At 37.8% G+C, this 19,614-nt stretch overlaps 2 protein-coding genes across 9 annotated transcripts in view; one reads left to right on the forward strand and one right to left on the reverse strand.

Moving 5' to 3' along the window:
• The window catches only part of Bmx (BMX non-receptor tyrosine kinase), a 140,154-nt gene that overhangs the window by 105,434 nt on the left and 15,106 nt on the right, over positions 1-19,614 (reverse strand). The gene's annotated exons all lie outside the window — the stretch shown is intronic.
• The window catches only part of Pir (pirin), a 93,280-nt gene that overhangs the window by 42,471 nt on the left and 31,195 nt on the right, over positions 1-19,614 (forward strand). The gene's annotated exons all lie outside the window — the stretch shown is intronic.

Consider the following 19,614-nt stretch of genomic DNA (forward strand, 5'->3'; position numbering starts at 1 on the left):
CTCCCCCAAATTTAAGCTTCACAGTGTAGTTATATTGTTAGGGTTGATACTATAATTTGATAACAGTTTTATGTATATGATAGAATAAAACAAATGAGTAAATCTGTTCATGTTTTAAGAATCAAGATTTTCAGTGTAAGAAAAATAGATACAAATATAAAAAGAGCTAAGAAAAATAGTGTAATATTCAATGTTAAGTTAAACATCAAAAGGATATTTAAAAAATAAATGTCCATTATCTCTTTGAGGCACTTTCTGGAAACCTACCTAATATGATTTGATCAAGAATCCAAGATTTTTCTGTTTTCTTTTGTTTTGAGACAGAGTCTCAATATGAGGCCCTGGCTGGCCTCAAACTAGCTTGAACTTCTGATTCTCCTGCCTCTGCTTCCCAAGTGATTCTGTTTGTGTGGATGGAAGAAGGGAAAGAAAGAAAATAGGAAGAACAAGAATTGTTCTTATGGTGACGTGTATAAAAGGCCTAGATAGTAAAATTGTGAGCTCTTCAGGCATGATGATGGAGCCTGTATAGGCAACCAGATACTGGTGGAGTTACGAAAGGGTGAAAGGAAGGAAATATTGGTATGGAGGGAAATTCAAAACCAGTTTGTCTGTGCCTGACATTAACTTTATGTGTATTCCTGTGTCCTTCTCTTCCTGGATTTTAATAACAGGGCTTGTTCAGGTGGGGCTCCCCTGCCACCCCCCTCCACCCCTCACCAAGCATACTGTGTGCAGTCCTATCTCATCTCAAATTTCATGCAGTGCACTCTGTAGGACCTGCTCAAAACAGGCCAGGTGGCCCGGGCAAATGATTAGCATCATGCCTCTGACAAGTGCAAACCTTGGCTAGGATGCAGTGTTGAGAATAAGCACAATTAGGTTGTTGTTTTTAGTAAATAAGAGCACACCAAAGAAATGCACCTAATAACTTCAAAGAACTTGTCCTGTGGTAGGCAGCCACAGTTGGCACTTCACTTGCAGTTAGGAATGTTCAAAAAAACAGTTGTCAAGATCTGCTCAAATCAGCTGTACAAAAGGTTGCTCTTGCCCAGGGCAGCCCACTCACCCCAGAAATACCATTCTTGGTGTGCACAAAGGGTGCCAGATGTTCTTATTCCTTCAAGATGTCCCTACTGGCCTAATCACCTAGGAAATACATTCCGTTGCTGTTAACGAACCCTCTTCTGGTAAATGAAGAATGGAGAGATGTATTTTTACAGAAGTTACATCTTTTACCATTCATACATCTTTGGCCTTAGTGATCAGAATGATAAATTTGGGCTAAGAGCATAATGAAAGCTATAAAAAAGACTATGATGTTACCTTCAGTAAAGGTGAATAGACCTTTTAGCCTATCATTGTAATCACTCTTATGACTGTCAAGGCTTGTATTTTTAAAATATAATAAATCTTTCCCCAGGAACATATTACATGTTTTTTTCTAGCTGCATCAAAAAATACAGGATAGCTTCAAAGAGCTGTTATCAGACTCTTGCATGTTGCATTAAAAACTGAGGTGGATGTCAGTATTTCAAAAACTTATAGCAGCATACATAATACTGTGTTAATAGCCTCAAATAAAGCTACATCCTGGGGTGGGCCATGTAGCTTTTGAATAATTTGACCAAACTTACATTAAGATATGCAAATTCAATGTTATATATAATTCCAATTGTTTAAAGCATTAGAAGTTTATGGTATGTAAATAATACCTTAATAAATCTATTTTAAAAAAGAATTCTGCTTCTGTGGACAGGTTATAGATACTCCAAGGTAGCCAAATATCTCAAAATTTCAACTCAAATAAGTTGAAGTAACTACTTGATTAAAAGAGGAGCATGTTGTGGTCTTAAAACCACAACAAATCCTTTTCAGCTCTCATTGTAGCTCCAGGGGTTGTTTAGTATTCCCTTTGCTTAGCAAAACTAAGTGAGAAAACAGAGAGAACCTGCCATTCCTGGAAGGACTTCCACACCAGCCATGGGAAAGTGGAAGGATTTCCAAGGAAGGTATCCTGAGAAAGTATGACATTGACCAAGTTGAGCTCAACAACCATGTAATGAGGGCCAACTGTGTATAAGATTTGAGAAGGTATAGGGGAGGGAAATGACAAAATCAAGCAGCTAGAAGGGCACATTTGAAGGACTGGAGACATCAGCTACTAACATGAGTATACTGTGGTGATTCTGCAGACTAGTAAACATGGTGGGTTAATGAGACAGCAAAATAGGAGACTCAGCCCAATCTGGAGGTTCAAGAAGAGCAGTCAAGGAAGGATACTAAGTATAGCCTGTGCAGGAAATGCTCTATTAAAGTGTTTCTGCCCAGAGGTGTAACACAGTGTTCAGTTGTCCAAACCAATACTTTAAGAAGGCATTCAAAACACATTCATGCTCTCGTAACCATGAAAATTGGAAAAGCTATTATCTTTTTTTCATGTAGAAAGTTAGTCATAATTTGTTCTCATAATTTGGAGTCTTTCATGAAAGCCTCCTTATTCCCGTTGCTTTCATATAGGTAATCATTTTTAACATTATGGAAGGAAACTATAATGGCCATAGTTTTTTCCTAGACCAACTATAAATAGCAACTGGAGACATTTAAATGCTCCATTTTAAAGGAAGCCATTTTGAAGTCCAGAATAAGGGTCTTTTTTCCCACCTCCTTCAAATACCTGCCTCTGGTTAGTTTTCTTCTCTCTAGGTTCTGAAAATAATGCTGGCTTCATCACCCCACCTCCTTCTGTTATTCTATAATTACAAATAAGCAGTCTGAGAGAGAGACAGAGAGACAGAGACAGAGCTGCATTATAAAAAGGATGAAGAAAAATAACCCAAGACCTTTTCTATTCCGTCTTGGTTCCTTTAGCATTGATTTTTGTGCCTTTCCACCTTTTCTGCCCCCAAAAGTTTTCTTGTAGACTGTCACCTCCTCCCACTGCTCTCCCACAATTAGCAGAAATTAAAGTTTCTGTTAATTGTGCCCTTCTGGCTTGATTCCTGGCCTCCCCTTCTGTCTGTGGCCTCTCTGCTTGTCAGGAGTCAGTATTGACCGATGTGTTTGTTTGCCTTGGGAGACTTAGAGTGTCTTGGACTAACTACCAAGACTTGGCTGAGATACTGATTTGAGGCCATCTGTTATTTATCAGTACAAAGGGTGGGTTGAGCAAGAGTTCCTGGTGACTGTCTTTAAATGTTTTCATAGGTTTTAACGGACAGACTCTGTCAGCCAGGTAACAGCAGACTAGTATACTGCAGAAGGCCTAAAATTTGGTAGAAGTCCAATAGAGGGAGTTGAGGTTGAGGAATAGACCAAAAGATAGTATTCATTTCTTCCCTTTCCAACTTCAGAATGAATTATTATTATTCATTTATTCACATGTGCATACATTGTTTGGGTCGTTTCTCTCTCCTGCCCCCACCCCTCCCTCTCCCACCCCACATCCCTCCCTTCCAAGCAGAACATGTTCTGCGCTTTTCTCCAATTCTGTTGAAGAGTAGAAATAAGCAATAATAAGAAAGACATAGCATTTTTGCTAGTTGAGATAAGGATAGCTATACAGAGAGATTCCTAGCATTGCTTCCATGCACAAATGTGTTACAACCCAAGTTGATTCATCTCTAACTGATCTTTACACTGGCTCCTGATCCCCTTCTCATGTTGACCTCTGTCGCTTTAAGGTTTCTGTATTAGTTCCTCTGCAGTGGGACATCAAACACTTTCATGTTTTGGGTTTTCTACCTATTCCCAAATCTCCCGTAAGTGCTCTCCCCTTGTTATGTGATCCAAATCCAACCACATTGCTGTATTTGCCCTAGATCTAAAGTCCGCATATGAGGGAGAACATACAATTTTTGGTCTTCTGAGTCTGGCTGACCTCACTTAGAATGATGTTCTTTAGTTCCATCCATTTACTTGCGAATGATAAGATTTCATTTTTCTTCATGGCTGCGTAAAATTCCATTGTGTATAAATACCACATTTTCTTGATCCATTCATCAGTAGTGGGGCATCTTGGTTGTTTCCATAGCTTGGCTATCGTGAATAAAGCTGCAATAAACATGGGTGTGTAGGTGCCTTTGGAAAATTTGGAAGCCTGCAAATTTTTTTCCAGAGTGCTTGCACCAGCTTGCATTCGCACCAGCAGTGTACGAGGGTTCCTTTTTCCCCACATCCTCGCCAACACATGTTGTTGGTGGTATTTTTGATGATGGCTATTCTACCAGGGGTGAGGTGGAATCTTAGTGTGGTTTTGATTTACATTTCCTTTATTGCTAGAGATGGTGAGCATTTTTTCATGTGTTTTTTGGCCATTTGAATTTCTTCTTTTGAGAAAGTTCTATTTAGTTCAGTTGCCCATTTCTTAATTGGTTCGTTGATTTTGGAAGAATTTAGTTTCTTAAGGTCCCTGTATATTCCTTCAGAATGAATTAAGATGGACTGATGGTGGCCAGATAGGGATGCAAATATCATCTGTATTACTAGTCAAATCTGGTAAGAGCACATAGCTTATTTCTGAGACCTTTTGGCCTTTTTAATCTGTCTGCCACTTCTTTAATCACAACCAGGCAATACAGTCATAGGCATCTTCTTCCGAGGCAAGCTTGCTATTTCATGGAAGAACACAGAAAGAGGGAGAAATTTAAAAGCCTGTAAGGGCCGGGCCTGAGCTGAGCATGCTCAGTTCCTCGAATTATCCTCAGCTATCTCCTTCCTCCGCTTCCCTACCCCCAAGAAGGCAGAAAGCGGCCGGCAGTGTTACTGCACATGGTCTGGAGGCTTCTTCTAACATTCCCCAGTGTTTTGTTCTATTAACATGTTAGATTTGACACTTAGCAGTGACTGTCCCCTCAGGGGAGGAGTGGTCTCAGTGTGGTCTTCCTCTCATCAAAACTTCTCCTGTCTGGAATAATTGTACCTCCAGAAAGATTAGAAGTGAATACAGAAAGTGTTTTCATTAACTTCACACCAAGGCATGTTGGTACTATAGACTGTACATTCTTTCTGTAGTCTTATTTCCCTGCCAAATTATTCCCAACCATGTTGAGAATGTGCAAGAATCCAAAATGGTGGCATAAAAATAAACTAAATGTTAAAATATTCCAAATTTGGACACAAACTTCTCCTATCATCAAATTTCTAAGATGAAAGTAAAGTTCAGGTCTTAAAACCCCTTGCCTTTATAAATCAAATCAAAAGAAACTAAAACCAGAACTTACATTATAAATAAAGTACCAAAGTATCTTTATCCAATTTCCATCCTGCTTTGCTTGGGTAGAATAAGGATTTTATTTTCTTTGTAAGCATTGTACCCTGGGTGGCCTCCCTTGGGTTGGATGTGAGTCCGTTTGGTCTGCCAATCTTGAATTCATTTAACCTCAATTCTCATTTGTCTGATTTAAAAAAAAGTAGTCCCAAAAGGTAATAAAAGACACATTTATTACCATGTCAGCTCTGGTTCTATGAAATATCATTGCACAAGCAAATCTGCAAGCTCTGGAGCATTATAGCTGCAGAAAAGTGATGTACTTTTCAGTTCAGAGCATTGATACAGTTGGGAGAACAAAATCACATACCCATACTGTCTCCATCCTCTGAGGTGAAATATTCTTGACTGCTTAAAAAAATTAGATGCATGTGTTTGTGGCAACATCAGGCACCAAGCCTTGAGAAAATTCTCCCCCCCAACTATGGAAGGCTGATAAGAACATAGATGTTCTTTTCACCAATATACAGAAAAACTTTAATTCAAATAATATGTTACCACTTGAACCCTCTGCTTGGCAAAAATTGCAAAGCTGGTTGTGGTCAAATGCTGGCAAAGATGTGAAGAAATGGAAATGTCATGGATAGCCAGTGGATGTAATTGTGCTCTTTGTGGAGTGTAAGCTGCTATTAGGCAATGAAGCTAACGCCGCATATAGGGTATGCCCTAGAAATTTCTCTCCTGGGAAAATTTCTCCAAGGAAACATTTGATAATGTTCATCCCAGTATCATGGCAGTAGAAAGCAATCAGAAGTGATATAGGTGTTCACCACTTTGGGAATGGATAAGTAAAACACAGTGGTTACCTAAGATGGAATACACTATGGTTGCCAGAGCAACGGTCTATATTTAATTATAACTATATTATTACTCTTGGAAAATAATGTGAAATAAATTAGAACAAGAAAATAACTTAGCCAACAATACCACTTGTTTTTCAAGGACATCAAATATCTATATAAATATATCGGGGGTTGATTGGAAGGATGGCTATTACATATGTTCAGCTGAGAACCAATGGAGAATGGGATTGGGACTGGGATGACATCAGGGTGGGGGGATGGTTTATAAAAATCTAGACGGGATTTCATGGATATATGCTGACCATATGCTATGGACCATGGCCTATGACCAGTTTAACCTCATGTAATCAAGGAAGGAAGGGGGAAGGAGGAGAGGAGGGAGAGAAAGAGAAAGAAAGAGAGAGAGAGAGAGAAATATTTGTGTTCAGCATCAGCTTTTCACTTGGTTGGTGTAGGTGATCTCCTCTGTGGGTGACTGAAGGAATTCTAGGAAGCCCTGACACATGCCAAAAAATTTCACTGTCATGTTATCGAAATTATACCTACCTTTAGAGAGTCAATCCTTGGATAATATGATGGGCTGAATAGAGCATGGACTGTGGGATGAAGCAGACCTGGGCTCCTATTTCATCTCTGTTTCCTCTGTGACCTGGGGAATTATATTTTTGAGACAGGCTCACTATGTGACCCAGGTGTCATGATCTTCCTGCTTTAACCTCCTGAGTATTGGGTTTTTGTAATCCCAGTATATGCTGTCACACTTGGCTGAGAAAATGTTTTTTGAGCCTTTATTTCTTCATCTGCCAAATGCACAGTCCTTGAGTTATTTGTGCCCAGCAACACACAGGGTACTTAATAAATATCAGTTCCCTTCCCCTATATCTAGCCTTTTCTGCTCCCACATTCTCTTTTATCATAAGACTTTACTGAAACCAAATCTCTAGATCTTCTGGGAAAGTGAAATGAAAAGCTATGAGCTTATAGATTACAAAGTTCTAAGTCAGAGCTGCCTAATAAAAATATAATAAATACACTATACAGCTTAAAATTTTCTAGTATTTTAAAAAGTAAAATGAAACAAGTGAAGTTAATTTTAATAACATGTTTTATTTAGTTCAATATATCCAAAATAATAATTTAAACATGCAGTTGGTATAAAATTATGAGAGGTTTTACATTTTGGTACCATCTTGTCTGAGTGTGTATTTTACCATTACAGCATGTGTCAATTCAGTCTAGCCACATTTATGTGCTCAGTAGCTTCAGGTGGCGAGTGGCAACTGTATTGGAGAGTGAAGTTCTGAGTGCTTTACGTGTACTAACTCTTTTGATTGTGATTTAATGTGGGTTCTCTGGAAAACAGAGCCTGAGGTAAGTTTTATGTGCAGTTCCAGAGCAGTGAGAGTGAGAAAAAGGGGAAATGAGACAGACGCTTTGCCTTGCAGATGGCCTGTTACGAAAACTGTGCCTCAGAACTTTCTGGGAGAACAAAGAATTCATCTGTTGTTTCACATCTTCCATCCGTCTTTGGTCAAAGTTTGGCCTGCGTGTGTGTGTGTGTGCGTGTGTGTGTGTGTGTGTGTGTGTGTGTGTGTGGTGGGAGGGGGTGAGTGGGAATTTAATTCTCTGATCTTCTGGTTGTGTCACCTGGCCTCCTCAGGCAGCTTCTGAAGAGGCCACATATCACAACCTGTGGCTTGGCTCTTCATTCAAATCTTGGCATGGAGTGAAGATCCAGAGACTCAAGCCCAGGCTCTCATGCTACTGGAGCCCCCATCTCTGTGGGGGCCACTGGCAGTCAGTCAGGAGGGACCAAGGCAGTGGATGTTAACAATGGCAACAGTGGTGGCACCTAGGCGTTTTCATAAGAGACCAAGGGCTCCAGAGCTAGTGAGGCTGAATGACTCTGAGGAGGCACATAAAACGTGTCCACTCAGATTCTGTCAACAATCTGATGAAGTAGGGAAAAGGCACAGTGAGATTAGCAACTTTCCCAGGGTCACATATCTAGTGAGTGACAGAGTGGATATTCTACATGGCCTGGTACCAGAGTTTGTACTCTTGATCATGAGCTCACTCAGATCCTTTGCAGTTCAACACATCCCAATATAAATCAGATTTCCTTCTAAAAGCCCTTTCAGAGAAGGCTGAAGAGGAGAGATGAATGTTTAAGGGCTCAGAGGAATATCTTGACCCATTTGTGATTTTGCTAAGTAGCCAACCACTAATCTAAGAATTCATGAGTGAGCCCCTGCTCTGACTCAGAAATAAATACTGACTCCTTCTCTAGGTGCTATTTGTTCAAGCAAATTTGATCAGCTCTTCAGTTTTTCTGAGATGTTGAATAGCAGGAAACTTCCTCTGTTGTTTTTGGACACACAGGAAGCCATATTTGATACTCTTGGAAACTATTTGGACACTTTATTTTAAATGGGTGGTGTGGTTAATTTTGGTGAATTGGTGATTGATCAAATAGACAGGTTCATGAGAGACACTAACAGAATTGCATGAGAGGAGAAGTCCCTCTCAGCTGGAGACCTTCCAGAGACGATGTGTGAGGCCACTACCCAGAAGGGAAATAAGGCAAGAGAATTCCTGAGAAAGTGGGGAAAATCGGAGAGGGGCTTATGTGACTAGGTGATGTCACTAGCAGCAAGGTGTGATGTACTAGATCGGAGTACTCTGAAGGGATGCAGCAGTTTGCAGCAGTTTGAGATCTATTATAGAAGCTACAGGGCTTGTCTTATTTCTGGCTTGCAGATATTGGGGGCAGTTTGGCTAGCAGATGATGGGTATAATTTTGTGTGGTATGTGAAGTATATAGGTTCCAATGGCTAAAACTATGTTTATTTGGAATATATTTAAAGCTATATGATGTGTGAAATTTTGAGTTTGCCCCAGTGGGCTTTGGGTTAAGGAGCTTGGCTGATATGAAGAAGGAAACAAGAAGGGAGACAGTTTTACCTATTGTACAGGGGCCAGCTCTGCGCCATTTATAGCATAGTTGAGCAGGAAACTGTCCTATGGCTCTATAGTACAGTTTAAAGTCAGGTATTGTTATACCTCCAGCCTTGCTCTTTATGCACGGGATTGCTTTGGCTATTTGGGGTCTTTTGTGTTTCTGTATGAATTTTAGGATTGTTTTTTTCTAGTTCTATGAAGAATTTCATTGGAATTTTGATAGGGATTGTTTTAAATTTATATATTGCTTTTGGTAATATGGCCATTTTAACAATATTTATTCTGCTGATCCATGAACATGGGAAGTCTTTCCATCTTCTAGTATCTTCAATTTCTTTCCTCAGTGCTTTTAGTTTTCACTGTAGATGTCTTTAACATCTTTGGTTAAGCTTATACCTGGTATTTAAATTTTTTGATGATATTGGAAATGGGATTATTTTCTTGACTTCTTTTTCAGTGAGTTCATCATTGTACACTGGTTTTTGTATATTGATCTTGTATCCTACTACTTTGCTGAAAGTGTTTATCAGATCTATCTGTCAGTCTTCTAGTGGAATCTTTAGGGTCTTTTAAGTGTAGTATCATATCATTTGCAAGTAGATAATTGGACCTTTTCCTTTCCTATTTGTATCCCTTTTATTTCTTTCTCTTGTTTTATTGCTCTAGTTAGATTTCAAACACTATATTGAATTATAGTGGTGATGATGGACAACCTTGCCTTATTCATGATTTTAGTGAAAATGCTTTCAGTTTTTCTCCATTCAGTATAATGTCATCTGTCATATATAGCCTTTATTGTGTTGTGGTATGATTCTTATATTCTTAGTTTCTTCAGGGCCTTTATCATGAAGGAATGTTGAATTTTGTCAAAGTTTTTTTCCATATCTATTGAAATGATTGTGTGATTCTTGCCCTTGATTCTGTTTATATGCTCTATTACATTTATTGATTTGGGTACATTGAATCATCCTTGTATTGCTGGAATGAATCCAACCTGATCACGATGGATGATCTGTCTATAAGGCTTTTATTGATGATTTCTACATTTATGTTCATCAGGATATTGTCTGATAGTTTTCTTCTTTTTATTTTTCGTTACATCCTTATCTGGTGTCAGAATAATACTAACTTTGTAGAATGAGTTTGGAAGTGTTCTTTTCCTTTTTCATTTTGTGAAATAGTTTGAGGAACATTGATGTTAGCTCTTTAAAGGCCTGATAGAATCCACCATTAATCCTGGGGTTTTCTTTTGGGTGAGTTGTTTTATTACTGGTTTGATCTTATTGCTCATTAAGGTTTTTTTTTTGTCTTCTTGGTTCAATTTTAGTAGGTCATATGTATCTAGAAGTTTATTCATTTCTTCTAGATTTTTTGGAGTATAAGTTTTCAAAAATATTTTCTAATGATTCTCTGGATTTCAGTTGTATCTGTTGCAATACCAACTTTTTTGTCTCCAATTTATGTCTCTTCTCTCTTTTGGTTACTTTGGCTAAGAGTTTGTCAGTCTTGTTTATCTTTTCAAAGAACCAACTCTTTCTTTCATTGATTCTTTATATTGCACTTCTAGTTTCTAGTTCATTAATTTTACCTTTGATCTTTATCATTTCTTCCCTTCTATTAATTTGGGGATTGGTTTGTTTTTATTTTTCTAAGAGCTTAACATACATCATTAGGTTATTAATTTCTGGATTTTAATGTAGGCATTTATAGCTATAAACTTCCCTCTTAGAACCACTTTCATTGTGTCTTATGGGTTCTGGTAAGTTGTGTTTTCATTTTCATTTGATCTTAGGAATTTTTAAATTTCCCCCAGTTTCTTTGATGACCCAATTGTTCAAAATGTATTTTTTAAATCTCAAGGTATTTGTAATTTTCTGTACTTTCTCTTACTGTTGATTTCTAGTTTCATTCCACTATGACCCGATAAAATACAAGAAGTTATTTCAATTTTCTTGTGTTTGTTAAACTTGTTTATGTCTTAATGTATGATGTATTTTAGAAAAAAACTATATATTCTTTTGCTGTTGGTTGAAATGTTCTGTAGATGTCCATTTAGTTCATTTGCTCTATAGTGTCATTTAATTCTGATGTTTCTTTGTTGAGAATTTGTCTGGATGATCTATCTATTGAAGAGAATAGGGTATTGAAGTCGCATATTATTTTGCCTATACAGGTCTATCTATGCCTATATGTCCTGTAATATTTGTTTTATGAAATTGGGTATGCCGACATTCAGTGCATATGTATTTATAATTGTTCTATCCTCTTAATAGATTGTTCTCTTTATCAATACAAAGTGAACTTCTTTGTCAGCTCTGAATTATTCAGATTTGGTTTTGTCAGATATGAGTACAGCTCCTACTGCTTGCTTTAGGGTTTGATTTGTTTAGAATATCTTTTTTCATCTGTTCACTTTCAAGCTGTGTTTGTCAATGCCAGTGAAAAAGCGCTGAGGCAGAGAGACCACAAGCACCAGGCTACCTTGGGTCCTATGCTGAAAGCCTGTTTCAAAAAATAGAATAAATAAATAAAATAAAATTACAGCATAAAATATTTCTTAGGCAACAAGCAGATCCCTAATGATATATGGAGCTCAGTTGGAGAAATACTTAAACTTAAGCAAAGTTCTTTTTTTGTAGAAGTACAATGTATTAGAAAGATGTGTACTCAAGGGTCAAGATTTAATAAAATTAACAATTTTACTGTTTAGTGAAGGACAAAAAAAGAAGTATAATGTAAAAAAATCAGGACAAAACAGTTCAAACAAATTAGATATTAAATGGAGAAATACTATAAACCACCATGTGGAGCTTCCATTATCTGTGACTCAAAGTCTTTCCCCTGTAGCTAGACCAGCTCTCTAAGCCAGCATTTAGTGGGTAAGCACCTGAGGCTTGCTGTGAGTGTCCAGAGGTGGGACAATGCAAGGAACTTTGACTCCTAAAGCCACAGACTCAGAGAGGATCCTTTCAAAATGGCTTCCCACCATTACACTGGAACCAAATGCCTGGTAGAAGAGAGAACTTTCCCAGTGCCTATTGGGCTCCAGAACCCCTGTCTGGTTAGCTTGCATATCTGCTTGGTATTGAGTCCAGTGTTCACTGTGTTTTGTGAGTCTCTAGTTCTTTCTTTCTTCATCTCTGCCCCTTCCCTCTTTTGTGCCACTTCTACCTGGTTCACTTGCTGAAGCATTCTTTGCTCTCTAAATTTTCTTTTCCTTTTTGTTAAATAAGATTCTGTCTGTTCACAACTGAAACTATGTTGTGTGTATCCTGAGGTTCTTACTCTTTGTTTCACTTCTGTCCTTTCCTTCTGTGATTGCACACATGCTCTGCGTTCCATGTTTCACACTGGGTTACTCTGACTGCTGGAATGGTCTTTCTCTCCCTCTGTTCCACTTTCCAATTTTCTCTGTTTTTAAGAATATAGTTCTCTCTGTTAGCTACTGAAACTTCAGTACCTTTCCACTGTCACCTACCTCCAAGGACCTAGGACCTCTCCAGCTGTTCCCAGTCTATTCTTGGGAGATGCTAGTGATCAGTATGTGGCACTAGCCTGCTGCTTTCTGGGTAATGGTATTTGAGTGTATTATTTGAATTAATTTCTGATCTTTTTTTTTTTTGGCGGCACTGGAGTTTGAACTCAGGACCTCACACTCGTTAGGCAGCCACTCCACCAGCTCTGAATTTGTAATCTTAATGGAAACAAGAGTCTGGAAATCCTGATCCTTTGAGACACTTCTGAAGGCCATCCAAATCCAACTCTTCCATTTTCTTCTGGCCCCTCCATTTGAATCAGAACGTCAAAAAGCAATAGACCTGAGAGAACAGCTGCCTACCTCCACTACTTTGTAGATGACAACACTGCAGCTCAACCAGGCACACAATCTTTTCCAAGGTCACACAGCTCTTTGCAGAAGGAAACTTGACCCAAGCTTAGGGTTCCTGAATTTTGCCCTATTTTACTGGGACGTTACTCTTTCCTTGTCACACTGTTCGGCCCATGTGCATATATTTGCTGTGCACATCCCTCTCCAGTTTGAGAATATCTTAGTTCATTTGCAAAATGAGCATCCCTTTCTTTCTACATCAGAAGGATTCCTTTAGGCCTGTGCCTGTATATACACACTCCCATCTGTGTCAGAATGTCCCACAAATGATCACATCAGAGAAGCCTTGTACCATAATAAATTTCTCCTTTATTATAAAATGAAGGATTTTATATAAAGGCATCAGTCTCCAGTACTCTATGAAATCTTATTTTTGCCAAATAGTTGCTCATGTTACATCTTGATGCACTTTCTTGCAAGAACTCTTAAAAAAAAAAAACTTAGTAAATACCAAATGTGGCTAATGGAGATTAAAAATATTGCAAAGCCCTGTGAGAAATACTCTAGCATCAGTTAATAGATTTGCTAACTCAGTCTTGGAATATATTAATCATGGATTGGAGATAAGGAATAGGAATGCTCTTGTTGTCATAGTTAGGGGCTATTTGTAGTTCTATTATAGTGCTACCTTTATATGGTTATGGATGGTTTATTTATACAAGAGATAGACCTTTTTTTCCTTCTCTGGTTTTGATTTACTAAGAAATGAGAACATCTGTAACTTTGGGCAGGGATGCTGACTCAAAGGGTGAAGAAATCAAAGTCCAGCTTCACAATTAACATGTCTCCGATTAAATTTCAGGACTGCCAGTCTTGTCAGCCTCTTTTTTCTCTTCTCCTTTGCCCCTTCTCCCCTCTCATAAATGAAATGCCAGAAGGAGAGGAAATAGAGTGTTACTATTGATTAAAGGGCTGCTTAAAAATGATACTGTACTATAGAGACTAGACTGTAGAATAATTTGGCTATGTCTAAAATTCTTGGTCAGCTGGACATCTTGATGATCAAGTATGTCCATGTCTTTTATGGTTGATGCAAGTTAAAAATGTTTTCTGGCCCTCTCTAACTCCCACCCTACACAGAGGCATTGGCATTCTGCCTAAGAGTTCCTTGTCTTCTCACTTCATATATGTCAAAATATGATTGTAATCATATAGGATTTTTGTCCTTCCCACAGTGCCTTTGGCACTGAGGATGGAAACTAATCTCTCCCACTCCTTATCAGAATTGTTCAAAATAATCAAGAATTCAGACATCAGAGTGCTTTGGATTGGGGACAGAAGACATCATTTCACTGAAGAGGACCAGTGTATTGTAAATAATGAGAGTTGGAGGCTTGCTTCTAATAAGGTGGTAAATCTGCTTTTCATTTCCTAGATCCTTAAAACCTTCACAATAAAGTAGAAGGTGTGGTTTTTCCATGCAGGGACGGTGGGATCTGGCAGTGAATTTCTTACATCTGTGCTGATGTAGTTTTCTTCCCAGTGAAAAGCCCAGCAGGCCAAGGGAATGAGAAGGTGGAGGAAGGAGAATGGGCAGCTATGGGCGATGCATAGCTGATGATATGAACTCCTTGCAGAGATGATATTCTCCTATTAGTTGGGGCTCCTGAGCTAGCTGGTGAAGTGGACACCCAGTTTTCCCCCCTGAGGCCCTTCCTTGTAATTGGCAGAAAAAAATACCTGAAATAAACCCAAGCATATGTAGAAACTTAGTAGCAGTAAAGAGTACTGTAGGGTCTCAATCAATATCTGTTGAATCAAGGAATTAATAAATGAATGAAAAATTAAATACCTTAATGAGCAGATCATTTATTAAAAGGGAAATACAAGTAACCTAATACACACAAAGCCCTTACAATAGTGCCTCGTACATATTAAGCCCTTATTATTCTTATATTAATATTTAATATTATTTTAAAAATTAAAAATATCACCCACACTAATAGTCAAACTTAAAGATTAAGGAGAATCTAATGTATGCTTTTTATTTATTTATTTATTTATTTGTTTTTGGTGGGATTCAGGTTTGAACTCAAGGCTTTGTGGTGCTCAATCACTTGAGCCACACCTCCAGTCCTGCTTTTTAAATTAACTAAGATTTAAAAAATAAAATGGTCAACATTTGTTGAGATGGATACTTGTTACAGGTAGTCGTTAAATGATTCGACCAAAGTCAATGTAGATGAAAACAAGTCAGTTACTATAAGAAATGATCAAAGTAATGATTTGTTAAAAAAATAAATACTGCTAGATACTGATTGTTGAAATACTGGCACCTTTGGAGGTGGCAACTTTAAACTTTTTGTGTTTCAGGTGAACTTTTTTCCTTTCTTTTTCTTGTTTTCCACTTTTCAAAGGTTTTTAGGCATTTTACTTCCCTTCTCAGCAATTAATTCTTCCCTTTTATGTTTATAATAAGGAAAAAATCTAAATGAGCAACAATAGGGGATTTGTTGGAACATGTTAACCATCCAACAGTAGAGAATTAGATGGAAAGAAACTAATATAAAGAGTTGGAGAAACTGCCCTGTGGTGTAGTAAAATTATCAAGACTAGAAATAGCAGTGACTAGCAATAAACATTTCAGCAAAACTGTTGTTTAACCAGATGATTACGTTCACCAATTTGCTTTTGCTACACTGTCTAGACCTTTAGACCCATAATTGCACTGTAAAGGAAACAATCAGAAATGTGGTCAGAGATTTACATGTAATAATATTCATCACAGGTTAGCAATGACGCACACACACAAAACCCATAAAACATGAACATTAGAAAGATGGCCCACCAGAAGAATAAAGGTCTTGGAGCAGGCAGAAACACCATTTACCTTGTTTTATAAGATCTTGGGGATTGGCATTCCTTAGGACGGTTATTTAGAGATGTTTGCGTAAGCAGATGATTGAGAATTTGAGTGCATTTTTTGAAAACTCACTAAATCATAGTTTTTGAAATAGTTCCCCCAAAGAAATGTCAAAGTATCTATTACAGCTGTGACACCCAACGCTAAATTTCTGCCACTTGTTTTTAGGAAAGGCTACGTTGGTGGTAAAAAGCAGAGGTACTCAGGAATAAATGGGCAGCAAAATTAAAGATATTTCCTTTGCCACACTCACATATAGCAACGTAACACTCTCTTTTCTTGGGAAGATGTTTTTAAGCCACATGGCTTCCATATGGAAGCAATTTCATCTCCTAATTAAGATCACATTTATCAATAAAAGCAGAGGAAGGAACCCAGCTTGACACGGGTATCATACCGAAAGCCAGGGTAACTGGGAAGTCTTTGAAGGACGTAAGATGAAGGTAGTTGGGGTTTGGAAGGAAATGGCTTTATAGACCTTCTTTTGTCTTGGTTGTTTTGTGGTCATTATTAGAGTGGTGTCTGAGACTCATTAAGGGTTTAGTTCTGACATGTTTATAGAAAAAGAGAGACAAGGCTCCCCTGCATTGGGCAGCACTCCTTTTGTAGGCTAGGAAAATTTACCCTTAACCTGTTATGAAGAGTTATATTACTTACGTTCTAGAAGCTTCTTTGCATAATATTTGAACCATAAGATTTTAAATCATTAGGCTTTCAAATGTAAGCTAAAGCTTTTAAGGGAAAGTTTCACAAATATTTCCAACAAATAATTATGAAATGGGAAGGCAGAAGGAGAATAGCTTTGGATTTCAGTAGCTCTCCAGCCATTATTAATAAGGACCAAATCAGAGAAATGGAAAAAGAAAACAATTTCATTGATGGAATTTAAGTGCATTAGTTCTGTCCATGCTGAAAGATATTTATAGAGGAATGTTTTATTTTAGTTTGTCATGTACCAATTTATTTTAATCCTGTGGAAATAGATGCATTGATAGCCAAAAAGAATGATTTAGTTAAATTCTCATTATGCTTTGAGGGCCCATCAGTAGTTTAATACTGTACATAAAAATAAGAAAAACAGAAAACAGGAAAGAATGTGCCTAATGGAGGTTTTTCTTTATGCTTGAAAATCAGCAGTGTGTATAATAGAAAAACTAAATCCAGATTTGCTCAAAGTACATTCAAGCTAGTATTATCATCTTAGAGTTAAATGTACATAATCTACTTTTGCTATTTTAGCAGTTACCGTGGAAGATCAAAATTAAAAAAAAAGACCTAGCTGTTTTTCAAAACTGTATCTGTATATAGGTATGCATACATGCACCTACACACCTACACACACTCATGGGAACAGCTTCCAATGATTATTCAAGATGTGTTCTATTGAAACCCTTGATGATTCAACTTTCAATAAGAAAAGAATACTAGAATCAGAATTCTTCTTAGGGTATAGATGTTGTCAAAAACAACTTGAAGTGAATTAAAATTTTTCCCTTTACCCCTTTACTCACTCTAATGACAGGCTTTTTTAGTTTCTGTTTAAAATTTTCAAATGAGTTCATAAATTGAATACAGAATGTTCTCTGTGTGTGTGTGTGTGCATGTATCCATGCAGTTGTAGTCTTAGACAGGTAAATTACTACTTTTTGGTTAATATCAATTATGTTGAGAAGTTAGAGACAGGAAAAAAAGAAGAAAAGGAGCCAATCAGGAGAGCAAGATTGATGACGAGTTGAAGACAAGAACAGAACAAGTTAGCCAGTGGTTCCCCACTGACTCCTCACAGCTCTAGTTGCCCTCCTCACCCCAGCCACATTCTCCCTTATCTATAGTTCTAGTCTGAGAAATCAATGGAATTTTCAAAAAATTGGAGTGTGATAGACAATATTAATTTTTGGACTCAGAACTTCAAACCAAAAGTAGACTGAAACATCAGCAAGTCTCCCCCATAAGATTTTCAGATGAGTGAACTAAACCCACAAGATAAGTGCTTTGCTTGTCACCAGGAAAAGCAATATCAATGTCAAATAGGCCTGGCTTCCAGTTCAAATTGATTTTTATGTTCACGTTCTGGGAGAATGCTAATAAAAATTAAGCCACGCACCCCCTTGTGATTAATCTCTTTGCTGTAGGCAGGGCTCCTGCATCAGCCACTGAGGAAGAGGTTGTTTGGAAAGATGTGTAAGCCAAACAGGGATCCTTTGTCTTAAAGAGCTCAATATTGCCCAAGCAGAGGAGTCATCTGATACTATGTAAAATTTGCCCTTGATCTTTTTAGAGGTAACCTTAGAAGTCTTCATAGATGAAACCAGTCTCTTTCCAGATGGCGCCTTACACACCTAATAATCCTACAAAATCACAGCCTGTGTCCCTCGTGTGCTGCCCTTATTTCATGTATGCTTCAAGCTCTTCAGATTGATTGTGAGTCTTTGGCCTTGAGTTGCACTTATGTCACAGATCTTTCTGGTTCCACTTATGTATGCACAGGGGGATTTGTTTTTCCAGTCTTTGAAGCTGCATTAATGCAGCTTGACTTTCTGTGCCATGCCATCTTAAAGCCCAAAGCTTCCATAGGGGACATTAGTAGGAAAGGAAAAAGTCCTTGAATAGTATACATTATTTATAATTCTAAGTTAATGTATAGATACACACTTTGACCATACCAAATTCACCTGTCCTGAACATAGACATTTTGCTACATATAGGTAAAGGTGTTGATGAATACCTTTGATTTTACATTATGAAATAGCATTTAATAAGTATTTATCTACTATGTGACAGATGCTGTGGATTGGCCTTAGAGACTCTGTGCCCTCACGGAGCTTACAATAATAATTCTCTGCAAAATTATTCTCTTATCAAGGATAGTAATTCTGGGCTCTGGATTGTCTGTTTCTGTCTATTATGAAGGTATTTTTTTTTTTGGTGGTGGTACTGGGGTTTGAACTCAGGGTCTTACACTTGCTAGGCCGGCGCTCTACCACTTGAACCATGTCACTAGCTCATGATTGTATGTTTTTAATATAACATTTCTATTAAAATATGGGCCCTGTTTGGGGCTGGGTATCGGTGGGGATGGGGTTAAAGGAGAACGTGAAGGGATGAATACTGTCGAAGTGCTTTATACCTATGTATGAACGTAGAACTATGAAACCTGTTGGCATTGTTTTAAGAGGGGAAGGATGGTGAGGGACAGGGGATGAATTTGATCAAAGCATATCATATGCATGTGTGTAAGTATTACAATGAAACTTCTTTGTACTGTAATATGTGGTAATGAAGATATAATATAAATGCAGAAAATGCAAGTCAAGTATATATCTCAGAGAATTTCCACCAAGTGAACACACCTATGAAACTACCAGCAGACCAAGCAACAAAATGTTCCCCCAAAGCCCCTTTATTAACTCATTCCAGTTATTCACCTTCCCATGGTAACTACTTTTCTAACTTTTGACACCATGGGTTAATTTTGCCTTGTTCTGAACTTTATAAAATGGAATCTGCCTTCACTGCTCAATATTACGCTTGTGAGACTCCTTTGAGTTGTAACATTTACTTGGGTTTGCTTGTTCTCCTTGCCATATAATATTGTACTGTTTAACTGCATCACAATTCATTTGTCCATTCTATTGCTTTAGACATTTTGGATGTTTCCAGTTTTAGGCTGTCATCAATAGTGCCACTATTAATATTCTTGTACATGTCTTCAAATGAACACTTCTGCTGGGTATACACTTAAGACTTGGATCGATGGGTCAAAGGTTATGCATAATCATCTGTACTACATATCAGCAAACTCCCAAGTGTTTGCATCAAGGTCCAGTTC

This window comes from Castor canadensis, chromosome X (genome assembly GCF_047511655.1).
Source record: "Castor canadensis chromosome X, mCasCan1.hap1v2, whole genome shotgun sequence".
In the NCBI taxonomy this organism is placed as follows: Eukaryota; Metazoa; Chordata; class Mammalia; order Rodentia; family Castoridae; genus Castor; species Castor canadensis.